Below are 16,907 nucleotides of genomic sequence, written 5' to 3'. Positions count from 1 at the left end.
TAACTAAACAGAATAGATCTTTGTTGATGGAGAAAACAATTCTATTTCTGTTAATGAGATTTCAGCCACTGGATTGCAAATTATATAAAGACCCCTTATCTGGAAACCCCAGAACAAAGGCAAACCAGATGATAGATCCCACACCTGCCTTTAAACATATCCCTGGAACAACGATGAGCTTTCCACAGTAGGGATGCTTGTAATTTTAGTTTTGAAAATTCCCAGATGTAAGCCATAATGTGTTACTGGCCCTTTTACACTATGAGGAATGATTAGCCAACACATCAGATTAGGTGCTTGGGATGAGACTATTTATGCTGTTGGCAACATATTATTTGCACAGGTGCATATGCTCACAAGCACTTTACCTCTAACAACCTAAATATGAACAAATACTGGTGACTTCAGACTAATCTTCCGGATTCATCTGTGTTTTTGTAACTACCATGCTATTTTACACACACACACACATACATATATATATATATATATATATATGTGTGTATACTGTATGTGCGTGTATGTATATATATATATATAATACACATATATAAAACAAACTAGAGGAAGTGTGAGTTAGGCAAGAATAATGAATATTATACTATGGAGAAGTTGCTATTTAGATTTTTCCATCTGGGTAAAAGGATTCATATGGGGCACCTATATGTTTCTGTAAATAAAAATCACTCCGTACGAATTCTTTATAACTTCATAGCCATGTATTAAATTGTGTAATATGCTATAATTGCATATTCAGTTCTTGATATAAAAATGAGGGGATTTTTAAGGAGATTCCTCCTTTATTCCGCATGGTCAGATGATAACTTACGTAGAGTTACAACAACATACCTTTAATATATTATTTTTCATTAATATCAAAGCAGCTTATACACAAAGGGTAAACCTTGTCGTTTATTTAGCCAAATATCATAAACAGTAGTTGCGGCAATGAAAGCGTCATATAAAACAATGTTAACTCTTGTAAATCCCATCGCTTTAGCTCCTCCTGAGATAATTTGAAAGCAATGTAGTAGCATTCTGTCAGGTGATGTAATATTCCACGCTGATGTCTTGCCTCTCGGAATGTAACTTCATCTCTGCGTTCACACTTTCTAAATATTGCCGAGGAGCTTTCTTGATGGAAAGTTAAGTAGTGTGCTTTTGCCTTTCCATTCTTCTTTGTCTGTGGTGGAACAGCTGCTGATGTACGAAAAATGCGGTCCGTCATCAAGCACGCTGAGTCCAAGAGAAGCAGACAAGATGACTGTAGCTACCCCTGTCTGCCTTGGCAGTCTCTGTTTTCAGTGTAATGAAGAGCAGGAGAACAATATTCTGTAATTAAGGATTTCATTAAGTTGAAGAAAAGAGCAAATGGGGATGTTTGTTCTCCAGGCTGAAAAAATGTGTCTGGGGTGGAGGTGAAAAAGAGGGGAGGGCAAGCTGGTGGTGCTGTTAAGGGGAGAGGTGGGTGGAGAGACAAAGTCAGGGCTGTTTGTTGAATATACAGTTAAGGACTGTTACCATCCTAATTAATCAAGTTAGAAATTACAGCTGTAGTTGGTTTCCCCCAATTCTTGTTATCCATTTTCTTCTCCTTTGAGACAAAGCAAATATAAATTTTGCGTTCGTTTGTCACTCGTTCTTTGACTTCAGCATCTCTGAAAATAACAATGTAGCACAAAAGACCAGTATTTACCTAGTTGTAATGTGGGTTGCCATGGTGTTTTGCAAATTATTGCAATTATGTTCACCATGCGAGTCGCCCTTGGTAACTGGCGAAAAAACTGATAATCCTGTTTTGAACAAAAGGTCAAATTGCTGAATAGAAAGTCTTGATTAAGTAAAAGATGTACAAAGTGGAATTATTTCCTACCATTCAGAAATAGTTCTTGATCGGGTTTTGGTTGGGAGGAGGGAAGGGGGTGAATAAGTACATCTGTTGATTACTGAAGTACAAAGCATTGAAAGGATGTTGCCTTGAGCCTTTCATGTAGACTTAATGGTGGCTTTTTTGTCAAATTTACCCATTTGCTGCATTGAAAGAGGCAGCTGCATTTAAGCGGGGAGATGGTGCTTTTTCAAGTGCTCAGTGCATGTAAAGTTCTCAGCAGTGTCTGTAGTTTACTACTATCCTTCTCCTATACTCGTAGCTCCATGCTCGATGAGCTGCGTTTATGTCTTGCTCTTGTAAAACCTTCTGACTGATGATCTAATAAAGTGCTCTTATTGAACAATCTCTCATCAGCTACTCCTCTGCTAGGGCAAAGTCCACGTACAATGCACAGGTTAATTGAAACAGTTGTGCACTAATGGATATTCTAGACAAGCTTTTGTTTATGCTGACCATATACTGTATGATTTAATGAACTAAGGTGTTCCTGATAATCAGTTCTGGTAGTTTTCTGACTGCATCAAGTTGCAAGAATGCTTATTCAAATAACAATGATAACCAACACCAAAAGGTTAGTCTAACTTAGAAAATCCTCCGCACTGCTCACCGGTTGTATTTGTTGGTTTGGGGGCTCACCACCCTGAACGGTGCGCTTGACAGGTAAAATAGTCAGCGCTTAGGTAAAAAGATTAAATAATACACAGTGGAGAGATTTCTTACCAAATCGGTGTCTTGACCTGGGTGCAGCCACCTTGAGTCCGTCGCCAAGAGATAATGGTATCAATAGTAGTCAGTGTTTGCGACAGCGCACTCACGGGAAAAACCAGGATTCAAGTTAAAAAGTTATTTGATCATTTGATATACAAAGAAGTGTCCGAGGTCTGACGCATTTCATGTCGATGCACGTCCAAATCCATTTTAAAATACTGATGTCCTAAAGAATATGTGTTTTAATACTAATACGACTGACTCGCAGGAACCTCACTACAAACAGCATTTTTCCTCTCAATATACCTGTTGATTGGGAGAAATCCTGATTAATTATTGAGTAGCATTACATGCTGGTTGTTTATTACAACATGATATTTTTGAGTATTCTATACAATTATTTTTATAAATGCCAATAACTTTAATAGGAAGACTCTCAAATTAACCTTAAAAGGCTAAAGCATGCGCCTGTCTTGAGGTTAAGAAGATAATATTCTTATAAGTGTCTAAATGTTCGTGACTTTAAATGGCCTTCTTGAGATGAAATGCTCTAAAAACTTTGGAGAGCCTGAGAGAGTGGAATGAAAGCTAAGTAAACCTTAACAAGTTTGTGGGTTTACATTCTGTATCGCCTAGCAACCTCCAGGCTCAGCCAGTTCTCGTCTGGGCATTGGCCTTGTTTACTGTCCATTGAAACCATTCTTCAAAAGCACAGAAGAAATTCGGTTTCATTAGCATCATTCTCAAGGACAAAATAATTAAAGTTAAATGAACAAACATTGCTCAGTAATTTGCCCTAGATACCGACTTAACTGTTTGAGGCTTGTGTGAGTCCGTTTCAGAAGTTTGGAGGCTCAGGTTGCTGTGTGATTGGTGCAGTGTGTTTTGTTGTATAATTATTGTTTTATAATTTTCATAGTTTATTCAAAACCGTAACAGTTTTTTAAATTCAGTAGCAGGTAATGCATCGTGAAAAGTATGGTCATAAGATAGGTCAGGAATCCTTATCCTTATCCCTCAGCGTCCTAAAATAAATGGTCTCATTTACTAGGAGTAGGTGCAAGTGCAGGAGTGCCTGCATTCAAAGTGTGCACCAGAATGCTTGGGAATTAAAGAGTAGCTTCTTAAGTGGGGCCATTGATATCCATACCTACCTTTGCATTTCCACAGTTATGCATCATACCCCTAATCTGATGACCCAAAAAAGTCATGAGGTATCGGAAAAATACAGGTTTTTGCATTGGGCTTAAGAAATATTTCCATTAATGCATTTCCAGATATAAATTTAATTCATCCATGCATTGCATGCCCTGTAGTTTTGATTGATATATAAGCCCTTAGAGCAAACTCTCTGAAAATGGTGGGCTTTGGTCTCTCAGGTCAGTCTGGTGCAGGTGCCCCTTCGTCCCTGTGCATTTTCTCTTGACCTTTAACCACCAATATAGCTTCAGGTGGGTGTGGTGTGAGTCCGGTGAGGTTCATATTGTTCTTACCTGCTTATCACAATTAATATTTAAAGTAAAACTATACCCCTGAAAATGTAGGCAGCTGTAAAAATATTTTAACAGCTCATATGTAAAACCCTTTTTCATTTTTTTTTAATAGTATGTGCCATAGGGTAATTCTAAATAGAAAATTGCCATTTTAAGTACTAAGGGCCACCCCCTTGGATCATAAAATTTACAGTGCACACACAGAGACCAAGGGCACACATACGTGTTAGGTCAGATGAGCCACTGAATAGACAAATGTATTTATTTTATTCTCAAACACACAGAGCACAAAGAATATCATTAACTAGTGGCACAAGGTAAAATATGTAAGATATATATCCCAGTTTGGTAAAATTCTTTAGTATGCCACTTACGGTAATAGAAAGAAAGATTCTAGGTGCACAGGACAGACGTGAATAGTATGTTCACTCATATTCATTTTTGTTCTGTGTCACTGGGCCTTTAACTAGAATGGGAAAGTAATGCATTTGGCAAGCTGTATGTGCTATTTCTGGTATAGCAGAAGCCTGGCCATGTCATTAATAAAGTAATGCACGGTACACAGACCTATTTGCTGTTCATTTTATGTTTTGAATAAAGCGTTGTATTCACACTCTTATCATAATGTTTAATTTTCATGCATAATAGCCTTGGCTATTGTGATTCTGTTGAGGGAAATTACTAGATAATAAATGTAAATAGTGGTAAATAAGGAAGGAATAAAAGGGGATAAAAACAAAAAGAAACCTTTTCATACTCATGATAGCTAAGAGGCTTACTGTGAGATACAGTTGTTGGGTTTTTTGTCAATTTCTAGTCCTTGCTCGAGGTAAAGTTTATATAAAACTGGATATTTTTAGTAGTAACTTGTGTTTTCAGGTGAGTTCCCAGGAAACACTTTGACACCCATCAGGTGACTATCTTCCAGGGCTCAAAGGATATGGTTTAGAACAGTGATCCCCAACCATTAGCTCGTGAGTAACATGTTGCTCCCCAACCCCTTGGCTGTTGCTCCCAGTGGCCTCAAAGCAGGTGCTTATTTTTGAATTCCAGGCTTGGAGGCAAGTTTTGGTTGTAAAAAAAACAGATGTACTGCCAAACAATCAACATGGGGCTTCCAAATGGCCAATCACAGCACTTATTTGGCACCCCAAGAACATTTTTCATGCTTGTATTGCTCCCCAACTCCTTTTTTCTTCTGAATGTTGCTCATGGGTACAAAAGGTTGGGGATCCTTGGTTTAGAATATGTTACAAAATGGGTGTTAATTGATATGCATATACCTTTATACTGCATGTTTTTTACCAGCTGTAGTTTTTCAACTATCGTTCTGGGTAGAAAGACTACAAGTCATAAAATATGGGGCCCTAGTTGCAAATATGACACTGGAGTTACCAAGATTTTTTAGGAATTGGGTCCTCTGTTCCATTGACTATATGGTTACTATTTTTGATTGGACCTTCGCTTTCCTCTACCCCCCAATATATAGTCTTTAGTTAGGGTAAACTGCAGGTTTGAGCACAATTAAATGCATGGGCTGATAAATTTTATTTTATTTTGCCTATTTGTGTCAACCAGCATCCAAAGTTTTTATATTTTCCTTCTGCTTGCATTTGTTTCCACCAGAGCAATGGGGTGTATTTATAATACATGGTTTACAATATATTCATCTTGCCAATATTTTTAAACAGCTTAATGTCACATGAACTAACAGAGAGCAACCAGACACTGAACAAAATGTTGGTATCGGTTAAAGCACCAACTGAAATGCAATAGCATTGTCAGATCTCCAAAACATGATGTAAAATGCAGCAATGTGAATTTGAGATATAGACTTAGACCTCTCCCTTTGTGTGATGGCTCAAGCAGACCTGTCAGCCAGACATAAAAAGCTGTATAATAAAAGTCATTTTCAAATTAAACATGAAATCCAAATTATTTTTTTTATTAAAGCATTCATAGCTGTTGTAAACTCATTTAAAAATATCAGCTGTCAATCAAATATTGCCTGCCCCTCCTTTATGCCTTAGGCGAGGTGAGACAAGCAATTATTTTCACTTTCCATTCAGCACTTCTTGGAGGTCACTGCTCTCCCCACTTTCCCCCAGTTCTCTTAACCATTCAATTGTGTAGCCAGTGCATGGGGATGGATATTGGATCCCCCATTCTGGTGCACAAACAAGATTCTGAGATGATGCAAGACTTTGTCCACAAAATGGCTCCTACCTGCTTGCTATAATTATGAATTCCCAGACTGATGGAAACAAGATTTAAATAATTTATACAGTGTAATTAAAGTTCATTTTGCTTGACAAACATGATAAAATAGAATTTGGAATCATTTTTTTGGGTGACGGGTCCCCAACTTCACTGGGGCCAAGTCTGATAGAACTTTACAAATTGAGCATCTAAAAACTTTTATTTCTTGAGTGGTCAGTTTCATTAGTGGTGGCTCAAACATTCCCAAAATTGAGTGTGTATATTGAAGTAAATATATATGTGTGTATGTACTGTCAATTTATTTTTCTTAGTTACAGTAATGCATAGTAAGAAAAAGCAGACTAGGCAACTATTGTTTATTTAAAGAGGTGGTTCACTTCTGAGCTCAATTTTAGTATGTTATAGAATGGCCAATTCTAATCAACTTCTCAATTATTTATTTTATATAGTTTCTTAATTATTTGTGTTTTTCTTCTGACTCTTTCCAGCTGTCAAAAGGGGGGGTCATCTACCCCATCTAAACAGAAATGCTCTGTAAGGCTACACATTCATTGTTACTGCTACTGTTGGTTACTCATCTTTCTATTTAGGCCTTTCCTATTCATATTCCAGTCTCATATTCAAATAAATGCATGGTTGCTTGGGTAATTTCGACACTAGCAACCAGACTGCTGAAATAGCAAACTGGAGAACTGCTGAATAAAAAGCTAAATGACTAAAAAAATGAAAATCAATTGCAAATTGTCTCAGAATATCACTCTCTACATGAATTAACTGTTAACTCAATGGTGAACTACCCCTTTAATTTAAGGGAAGAAACTGATCTTATTGATCTTTTGCTCTGTTCCACAGCTTGTATGTGAAGAAAAAACCTGCCAGAACAGAACACGGCATCTTCCTCTAAGTTTCTCCCGCAATAGGCAAAAATGTCAAGCTTGTTCTAAAGCAACTTAGATCACAGGTGAGAGAAATGTTGCTGTATATTCCCTAAAAACCTTTTTTTTTCTCGATAGTGTAAAGAATCACCAGATTAAAAATGGGCCTGCCCTTCATGTAAATATGTAAAATATGATTAGTACATACAATTCTAGATGCTTTTCAGTAGAGAGAGTTGTCATTGTTCCAGGTGTCCATATGTAGAAAGTAGTTGTAATGCAGCACCGGTGTGCAGTGATTTGGGGTTAGGGCATAGGTTTGTGATTCCCATAAAAAGTCTTGAAGTAGTGACTGGGGTGGGGTTAGCATAAAGACCCCCCCCCCATTCTCTGTGAGCTTTTGTAGCACTGGTTGGGTAGCCATAAACCACAACATGGATGGCTAATGGTGTGTTCTGATCATTAATCATTCCAGGAGGGGGTCCGTCTTGTCCCTGACTTTCCTATCCACTGGGATATTCCTCCAAAAACTCTCCAGTTGCTACAATGCCGCTTTCCAGATGCCCGAGTAACTTTGGAGGTTCTGAGGTTCAATCTATGTTGTGTGCATGAAGAAGTTAAATGTATTTACATGACTTTGTTATAAATCTACTGGGCCACTTAATTTCTTTTTAGTTATCAAACTTAATTGTATGTTAAACGAAGTTCATACATTCGACTTGGTATTCTCTCATAATACAGTTTGCAACAGTATAATAATCTATGATACACAAGGGCCCCGAAAATCCTGTTGCCCTCTGGCGAATGGACATAACTACGCAAATTCATTAAGATGCAGATTTTACTGAACGTTACCTCTTGCGCCAGACTTGCCTTCACCACCTCAGACCAGGCGAAGTGCAATAGAGTAGATAGGACTTCCTCAAAAAATAGTTGAAAATTTTTCTAAGTCCTAAAAAACGCTGGCGAATTTTCATTTTTCAGGGTGGGAGGCTGCAAAATATCGTACATTTTTTCTGGGGTACACGGCTTCTCCCCTACATTTCCTAACATATGGAACCTAAACTATACACTGGGCTCATGTGTAGGGCAAGATAACAACTCTATTTTATCTTATTAAGGTTTTCCAGGCTTGTGTAGTGTAATGTATTTGCTGCAACATATACATCCATTGCACTTTAACTTCCCGCAAATGCAAATTAGGCAATGCTAGCACAACTTCGCTTCGCTTGCCACAGTAACGATGGAGCAACTTCGCCAGCGTTCGGCGCCCTGGATGCAACTTTGGATTTTAGTGAATTAGCGTTCTCCTGGCGAAGTGTTGGGATGTGAGCGAAGCGGAAGCTAGCACAAATTCGTCGCTTAGTGAATCTGCCCCATAGACTCCATTTTAATAAACATTTAAAAATTTAAAAAAATGATTCCTCTGTAATAATAAAACAGTATAGGATTCGTTATCGAGAAATCCATTAAACCAAATAAAGCTCTGAATTACAGAAAGGCATCTCCCATAGACTCCATTTCATCCAATTTTTTTTAAAAATGTTATCCTTTTTCCCTGTAATGATAAAACAACTTGTACTTGATCCAAACCTAATTGGAGTCAAAACAATCCTTATTGGGTTCATTTAATATTTTAGTAGACTTAAGGTATGGAGATCGAAATTGCAGAAAGATTCATCATCCGGAAAACCCTGGGTGCCAAACGTTCCATATAACAGGACATAGATAACAATAAAACAATGCTATTGGGTTTATTTTTAAATGCTTTTTCGAAGACTTAAGATATGGAGATCGAAATTATGGAAAGACCCTTTATCCGAAAACCCCCCAGGTCCCAAACATTTTAGATACCAGGTCCCATACCTGTATTTAATACATGTCATTGTGTAATCCTAATATAAATTTTTCTCTTCTGCACAAGTTATTGGCCTGAATAACTCAACACCTCTTTTATATTAAAAGGTAAATATTCAGTCAAAAACTTTCTCAAATGTTCCCATCAGTGGGGAGCTATTTCGGTAACAGTAGGAGTTGGAAAAGACTAGGAATTGGAGAGAGAGCAAAAGTATTATGTATGCGTTGTGGACTTAAGCCAGTGTTAAGTGGTGGTGTGTGGGGGTAATAAGGGAATTTTGTTCAGGGTCTTTAAGGCCAGACCTGCATGACTCCTTTAGGGTCTTTAAGGTTGTTGCCTGTCATGATTGAGGATCAGACGAAGCTACAATTTGTGAATACAGGCCGGAGCGTATTTGCAAAGCTCCATAAACCTCTATGTGTCAAATCTTACCTAGCTTGGAAATAAACATCATTATCGTGGCAATTGAAAGATGCATTTTTAAAAGAAATGGGGCAAGCAGCAACAATTGAAGCATAAGCAGTCATGGGTGGTAAGAAGAAGAAAAAAGTCATATTCCCCATTTACTCTGTTCTCCCCTGCTCAGTTTTGGCTTATAACCTTTTTGCTATCTGTTCAACACCATTTAATGCCCTACTTCATACCCATATTAAACTCTTCTGTCAATATTAGGGATGTAGCGAACTGTTCGCCGGCGAACTAGTTCGCGCGAACTTCGACTGTTCGCGTCCGCCGAATGTTCGCGAACGTCGCGCGACGTTTGCCAATAGGCGTTCGCGTCAAAAATCGTTCGACCATTCGACCATTCGATTCCTTCGACCGCTAAAATCGAAGGATTTTCGTTCGAATCGAACGATCGAAGCCATTGGATTGAATGAAATCATTCGATCGAATGGCTTCGATCGTTCGATTCGAACGAAAATCCTTCGATCGAACGATTAAAATCCTTCGATCGTTCGAATCGAACGATTTTCGGATGTTCGAAGTTCGCGAACTGTTCGCGAACTGTTCGCGAACTGTTCGCGAACTGTTCGCATTTTTTGCCGGTGTTCGCGAACGGCGTTCGCGAACACATAAACGGCAGTTCGCTACATCCCTAGTCAATATGCGTATCCTCTTATTTTCTCTCATTTGCCCATATCGCCTATACTGAATGATCCCATTTAACCCTTCTGTTATTTGTCTGTCTCTGTCCATCACCCAATTACCACATGCTGATTTCTGTTCTATTCCTCTGTTAGCACCTGCTCAACTTTAATCACCCTCTAAATGATCCATTTTCCTATTCTCAGATCTATTCTATACACCTCCCCTATTAGTACTGGTTTCTCTTGGTACCATGCCCTGGCAACCTCTAGAGTTTATACCCACTATGCCTGTGACTTTGCATGAGGTATATGTGTGAGTTTGTGCATGTGTGTATAATTGTGAACACTGCTGTTTTTATGTGCAGATATTATGGCCCCATCATTGCCTTTTTTATTCTAAGCCTCTTGGAAATTGCTCAATATATAGGGATCTGTGTCAACTTTTGAAATGTAGCCGATCTCATACAAGGTTAAGCCTTTCTCTTTGGGCCCTTGAGTATGCATTAATGCAATATTATGATTTATTTGTTATAGCTTCTGTCTGTGTGTTGGAAGCCTAAGCTTTACTTGGCCTCGACTAAGCTTATTATGCTTTTGAGAAAAAAAGGAAACCGAAGCTAGTTGTAAACCCAGTGGCTTACCACTTGTAAATGATTACAGATTTTTTTATTCTTTTTTTGTTACCCTTCTTGCCTCACCCTCCCGTGCTTTTATTATACATTACAACACATCTAGGTTCCCAATATAGCATGAAATATTTAGCTTTCAGCTTTTATTTAAAATAAATTAAACTTAACCTTATTCTTTAGTCTTATTTAAGATGATAGAATGTTATCTGTCTCGAGCTGACTGTATAAAACTTTTTTTTTTCCATGCAAAAAAACTACAATTTACAAAATTTGGTTTTTAAATCATTTTTTTTAAAAATAGATTCTTAAAATGCTCAAATGTATGTAGCTCAATAATTGTGCATATTGTTTTCAGGCACAAATACACACCTATTTTCCTGGTTTCTCTTTATGTAAAACAAACAAATAATTTTATAGTGAAAGTTACATTCCCACATATCAAAGGTTTGGTTACCATGTTGTACACTAGACTACAACAAGATGTCCATGGTAATAATCTACAAGAGCTACGACAAAAATGGGAAACGGATGTGGGCAACATTTTAGATGAAGAGTGGCTGGAAGAGCAAGATTCAATTCTTTTGGTATCCCCCAATTATAGGTTACGTACTATACAATTATATAATATACATAGAGCATACTATTCCCCAGCCAGACTTATCCTGATTAATAGTGATGGGTGAATTTGCGCCGTTTCGCTTCGCCGAAAAATTTGTGAAACGGCGAAAAATTCACGAAACGGCGCCGTTTTTTGATGCCTGCGCCTGATTTTTGACGCCGGCGCCCGTTTTTGACGCGAATTTTCGTGGGCGTTTCACGCATTTATTCGCTAGCGGCGAATCGTGCAAATTCGTCGCGAATTTGCGTCTGGCGAATAAATTCGCCCATCACTACTGATTAACGCTGACACTCCGGACCTCTGTACTAGACGTGCCTTAGAAAAGGGGGCTTTCATCCATATCATGTCGAGCTGTAGTAAGATCACTCTGTATTGGGGGTCCATATTGGATACTTTGGAAGCTATAATGCAAATTAAAATAGATAGAACACCAAAAGTGTGTATTTTGACCATATTACAGGATCTTAAGCTGAATCAGTATCAATCACTTTTTTTGCACAAGGCACTGTTACTGGCAAAGAGACTTGTAACCAGAAACGGAACTAGAGGGGGACGGGCCCTGGCGCAGGACGCGCACCCGGGACACCCGCCCTTCTCCGTTCACCTGGAACTGGCCGGGAATATGCGGCGCGCGGACTGCCGGGGGGCCCTGAGGGGGTGCGGGCCCGCTCGCACCCCCTGCTCCCCCGGTAGTTCTGCCCCTGCTTGTAACTCAGAATTGGAGAAATATTGCCCCTCCTATGTTTGCTAACTGGAAACAAAACATGCAGGATATCTGTAATGTTGAACAATTGGTGTATATTAAAAGGGGGGTCCTTTACTAAATATTTGGATAGATGAATTTTCCCTTCCACATATGCGACCGATAATAGGGTAATAAAGGTCAGGAAAGTATGTAATTATTATGTTTGGGATGCATTATCTTCTTGCTTTGTGGTATTTTGTAACACACAGATTCACTATGTTTTTTATGTAACCCTAAGTATGAATATCCTATATCCATTTTAGCACTTTTGTAATAATTATTCTGATGTTACTGTAATTGACATGCTGAACAGTGATATGCTGTTTTTTCTCTGGTGTGACAATTTTTCAATAAACTACCTGAATTTAAAGGAAAACTATACCCCCAAAATGAATACTTAAGCAACAGATAGTTTATATCAAATTGAATGACATATTAAAGAATCTTACCAAACTGGAATATATATTTACATAAATATTGCACTTTTACATCTCTTGCCTTGAACCACCATTTCGTGACTCTATCTGTGCTGCCTCAGAGATCACCTGACCAGAAATACTACAACAATAACTGTAACAGGAAGAAGTGAGCAAAAGGCAGAACTCTGTCTGTTAATTGGCTCATGTGACCTTACATGTGGTTTGTATGTGTGCACAGTGAATCTTACGATCTCAGGGGGCGGCCCTTATTTTTTAAAATGGCAATTTACTATTTATGATTACCCAATGGCACATACTACTAAAAAGTATATTATTATGATAATGGTTCATTTACATGAAGCAGGGTTTTACACATGAGCTGTTTTACTCAGTATCTTTTAATAGAGACCTACATTGTTTGAGGGGTATAGTTTTCCTTTAAAAAACTTACATTCCCTATAATCAATCACAAATGTCCATCCTGCAATATTTATAAGGAAGTACAGCAATAGCATATTTGACAAAACTGACCCCTTCAAAAAGGAAATTAAAAGAGAAAAATACATACAGACCACCATAGTACTCCTCCTTGCGCATTTGATACCCTCCGGTACTTAATCATAGGAAAATGGGGTGATATGAGATATCCTTTTTGATATATGATGTTCCCTTAGTTCTGGGGGCTACATTCCGCTAACATTGGCCCTTTTTCAACTGGCTATTTATACTCCCTATAGTGTATTTATATAATAAAATTGCCCCCCTAACCTGAAATGTCTTTTTAAAGAGGATCACAACTTGACGGACTGTTAAAGCAAGATTTGGGCCTTTGCTTATTTTGTTTCCCTGGATTTGCTTAAAAATAAAAACTAGGTAAATGGATAGGCTGTGCAAAATAAAAAAAAAATGTTTCCAGTATAGTTAGCCAAAATGTAATATATAAATGCTGGAATGAGCAGATTTCTAACAGAACAGAACCTGCTTTTCAGCTCTCTAACTCTTAGACAGCGACTTTAATGGGGGGGCCCACATGGGGCTGTTCAGTGAGTTTGCAATTGATCCTTAGCATTCAGCTCAGATTGAAAAGCCAAAAAAATAGCAATTGTTTTTGTCAATGTATGCTAAGGATCTTGATTTGTAGTTGCACATTTTTTTCCTGTGGTAGAGGACTGACCTTTAATGTGTAACCGAATTTCTCAGCAGAAATTGATTTATATAGTGACCGGGTTAATAGCCTTCCAATAGGTGTCTGTGAAAAGCCAGAGTTGTCGGGATAAATAATCTCAGAAGCCCTGACTTGGACAATAGATTTAAGCTTGGCCTGTTAAATCCAGCAGGTATCCATGAGTTTGAGACACTGTAACAAACTGAATCTGTGCCGTCACAATGGGATAAATAAGACTCAGGCAACCTTAATGCTAAAAATAATGCACTAAGCACTACAACCAGCTTCCATCTCTCCTTGTAAGACTTGTTATTGCCATTATTCCTTGTGGTCTGCGTACATGGAAGGTCCCTGTATAGTATCACACAAACTAGAACTTAGAAGTTAAATGGTAAGTATTAGGTGTGCTTCCAGAAGCTATGTAAAGTTGCGCCAGGTGTAAGGTGCCGATATTGCCTTTCATTAACAGTATTAAACATTTATTTATTTATCTGGGCTAGGGCTGCATTATTGACTTTTTGTATGTAACTTGCTCTTGTAGTGCAATTATTATCTATGCAAAGTGCATACGTTTTCCAGCTTTGTTTTTTATTGCAAGGTTATGATCATAAAGTTGCTAAGCCACCATACAACATAACAAAGAAAACCCCATGACCCCAATTATTTACTTCTGGTCATATTTTCATAGGCTGCACCTCCCTGCATAGTTGCATTTCTTGCACAGATACTACATTACTAATAAACCAGAGGGCCTGGGAATGTGCATTGATAATTCCCTTTTTCCATCCAAGCAGTGATCATAACCCCCTTTTTGTATTGCCAGAGTGAAATAAGAAGTGTAACAATGGACTGCCCTCTGGAATATCATAAAAAGGCTAATTAATAGGCACAAGGTCTGCCCAGATGCAGTAACGCATAGCAACTACGTGACTAGTTAATGCTACTCGCAATTGGTGATTGAGCTTGTATCAAACTGGGCATATTTTTTCTTATATAACCCCTTTAGTCTGTTATTGACAGTAGGCAGTCTGCAGCAGTGTTATTGGAGGAACCCCACTGCCACTGTTCAAGAGCTCAAGTGTTGGGATAATATATGTATGCAGGGGAACTCTACAAAAAATAACTTAAGCTTTTTGAAAAGTAAACATAATTTCAAGCAACTTTGCAATATACATCAATTAAAAAATATACAGACTTTTAATGATTTTTAATGGTTTCTGACAGTACCCTAAGCCTAGCCCCCTGCTCTCCTGCTGATCTCTCCGACTACTTTGCTGAGCTGTCTGACTAGTTACTTTGTATCAACATCCATCTGTCCTCAGCCTGCATCCTCCAAACCCCACAATTCCCTGCACACGTGATTTTAATCAGGAATGGAACATCATAGTGCAATGCATTGTGGGTTATGTAGTTCCTGCATGCTGTCTGTAAGCTGTGGAGAAGTTGTTACAATTTGTAACATCAGTGTTTAGCCCCTCCTTCCCTGCCAGGATTTCAAATGATGCAGAAAGAGAACTGTTAAACAGCTGGATTTCAGCATAGAAAATGGCATTTATTCATACTTTTTGAAGAAACAGGTAACTGTGATGGGTATATTAGGGGTTTCTGTGTTATGTGGGCCTCTTTATCAAATTTTGGTTTGGAAGCCTGGAGTTCCCTTTTAACAACATCATGAATGTAAGGTGTTCACTACTTAACAATTTTTGAGACTTCACTGCACCCAATCATCTTAATCTTAAAAGAGGCTCATATCTTACCCCAGCCTATAGCCGCTGAGCTACTTGCACCTCATGTATAGTGATTTCTCTATATTTCCACACTACTTCTTGGTAAAAAAAAAAAATTGGGTCTTTCATCCATTTACCTCTTCATTTTAATATTTCATTTGTGAATAATTAGCCAATGTGTAATGAACCCACTAACGATTTGAGCTTAAATCTTAATTGGCACATTTACTCTTTTGGCAGGTGTGCTATTGTCCACTGGTGACTGAGCCTGCTACAGTTGCTCTTCTCTCATTCAGTTGCAGTCATGTGAAAGTAGAAATACTCACGCCTAATGGGGCATCACTGCCGGCATCTCAGCCAAACCTCTCTCGGAAATGGTCCTTTAGAGCCTCCTGTTTTAAAAAATATATGAATTTTCCCTGCTGTACTGCTCCTTATGGAGAGAGCCTTTTTTTTGCTTGGGCACAAAATTGCTAGTTGTACTTTGTTTATTAGGACTTGTGCTGTTGCCATCAGTCAGATCTGATTTCTCAGTGGAAGAATTCTGGTCCAATTTTGTTTGGATCAACTTAGCAAAATGGTTTTCCTGTACAGGTATGGGATTCATTATCCAGAAACCTGTTATCTAGAATTACGGGAAGGCCATCTACCATAGACTCTAAATAATTCTTGTTATAAAATGGGACCTTGTGCTTGACCCTAGTTGAGATATACTTAAAGGGATACTGTCATGGGAAAACACGTGTTTTTCAAACTGCATCAGTTAATAGTGCTGCTTCAGCAGACTTCTGCACTGAAATCCATGTCCCAAAAGAGCAAACAGATTTTTTTATATTTAATTTTGGAATCTGGCATGGGGCTAGACATTTTGTCAGTTTCCCAGCTGCCCTAAGTCATTTGACTTGTGCTCTGATAAACTTCAGTCACTCTTTACTGCTGTATTGCCGTATTGGAGGCAAAACACTCCTATTGGGTTTAATTAATGTTTAAATATTTTTTTAGTAGACATAAGGTATGGAGATCCAAATTACAGAAAGATGCCTTATCTGGAAAACCCCAGGTCCCGAGCATTCTGAATAACGGGTTCCATACTTGTACAATATGAGGCTACCTTTTCTATTGCAAATGCCTATATCTTGTATAGTCTTGATGTTGGGAAAGTAAGGCTTGTTCTCAAAGATGTGACAAATGTAGTTGACATTATACAACCCCTTTGCTTTAAAAGGGACCTGTCACCCAAAAAAATGTTCAAAGTACTATTTTATCACATTACTTAAGCAAAATAAACTGTAATTAAACTATAGTTATTTGAATCATGTTTCCATCAGTCTGGGAATTCATAATTATAGCAAGCAGGCAGGAGCCATTTTGTGGACACTGTTATTAAGACAAGCCTTGCATCATCTCAAAATCTTGTTTGTGCATCAGAATGGAGGACCTGATGTCCATCCCCATGCACTGGTTACACAA

General features: G+C 38.2%; 1 pseudogene; it reads left to right on the top strand.

The window, feature by feature from the left end:
* Window positions 1-16,907, top strand: part of LOC108707448 — a 173,861-nt pseudogene that overhangs the window by 102,760 nt on the left and 54,194 nt on the right.

This window comes from Xenopus laevis, chromosome 2L (assembly GCF_017654675.1).
Source record: "Xenopus laevis strain J_2021 chromosome 2L, Xenopus_laevis_v10.1, whole genome shotgun sequence".
Taxonomy (NCBI): Eukaryota; Metazoa; Chordata; class Amphibia; order Anura; family Pipidae; genus Xenopus; species Xenopus laevis.
This window is presented reverse-complemented; position numbering and strand designations above follow the sequence as displayed.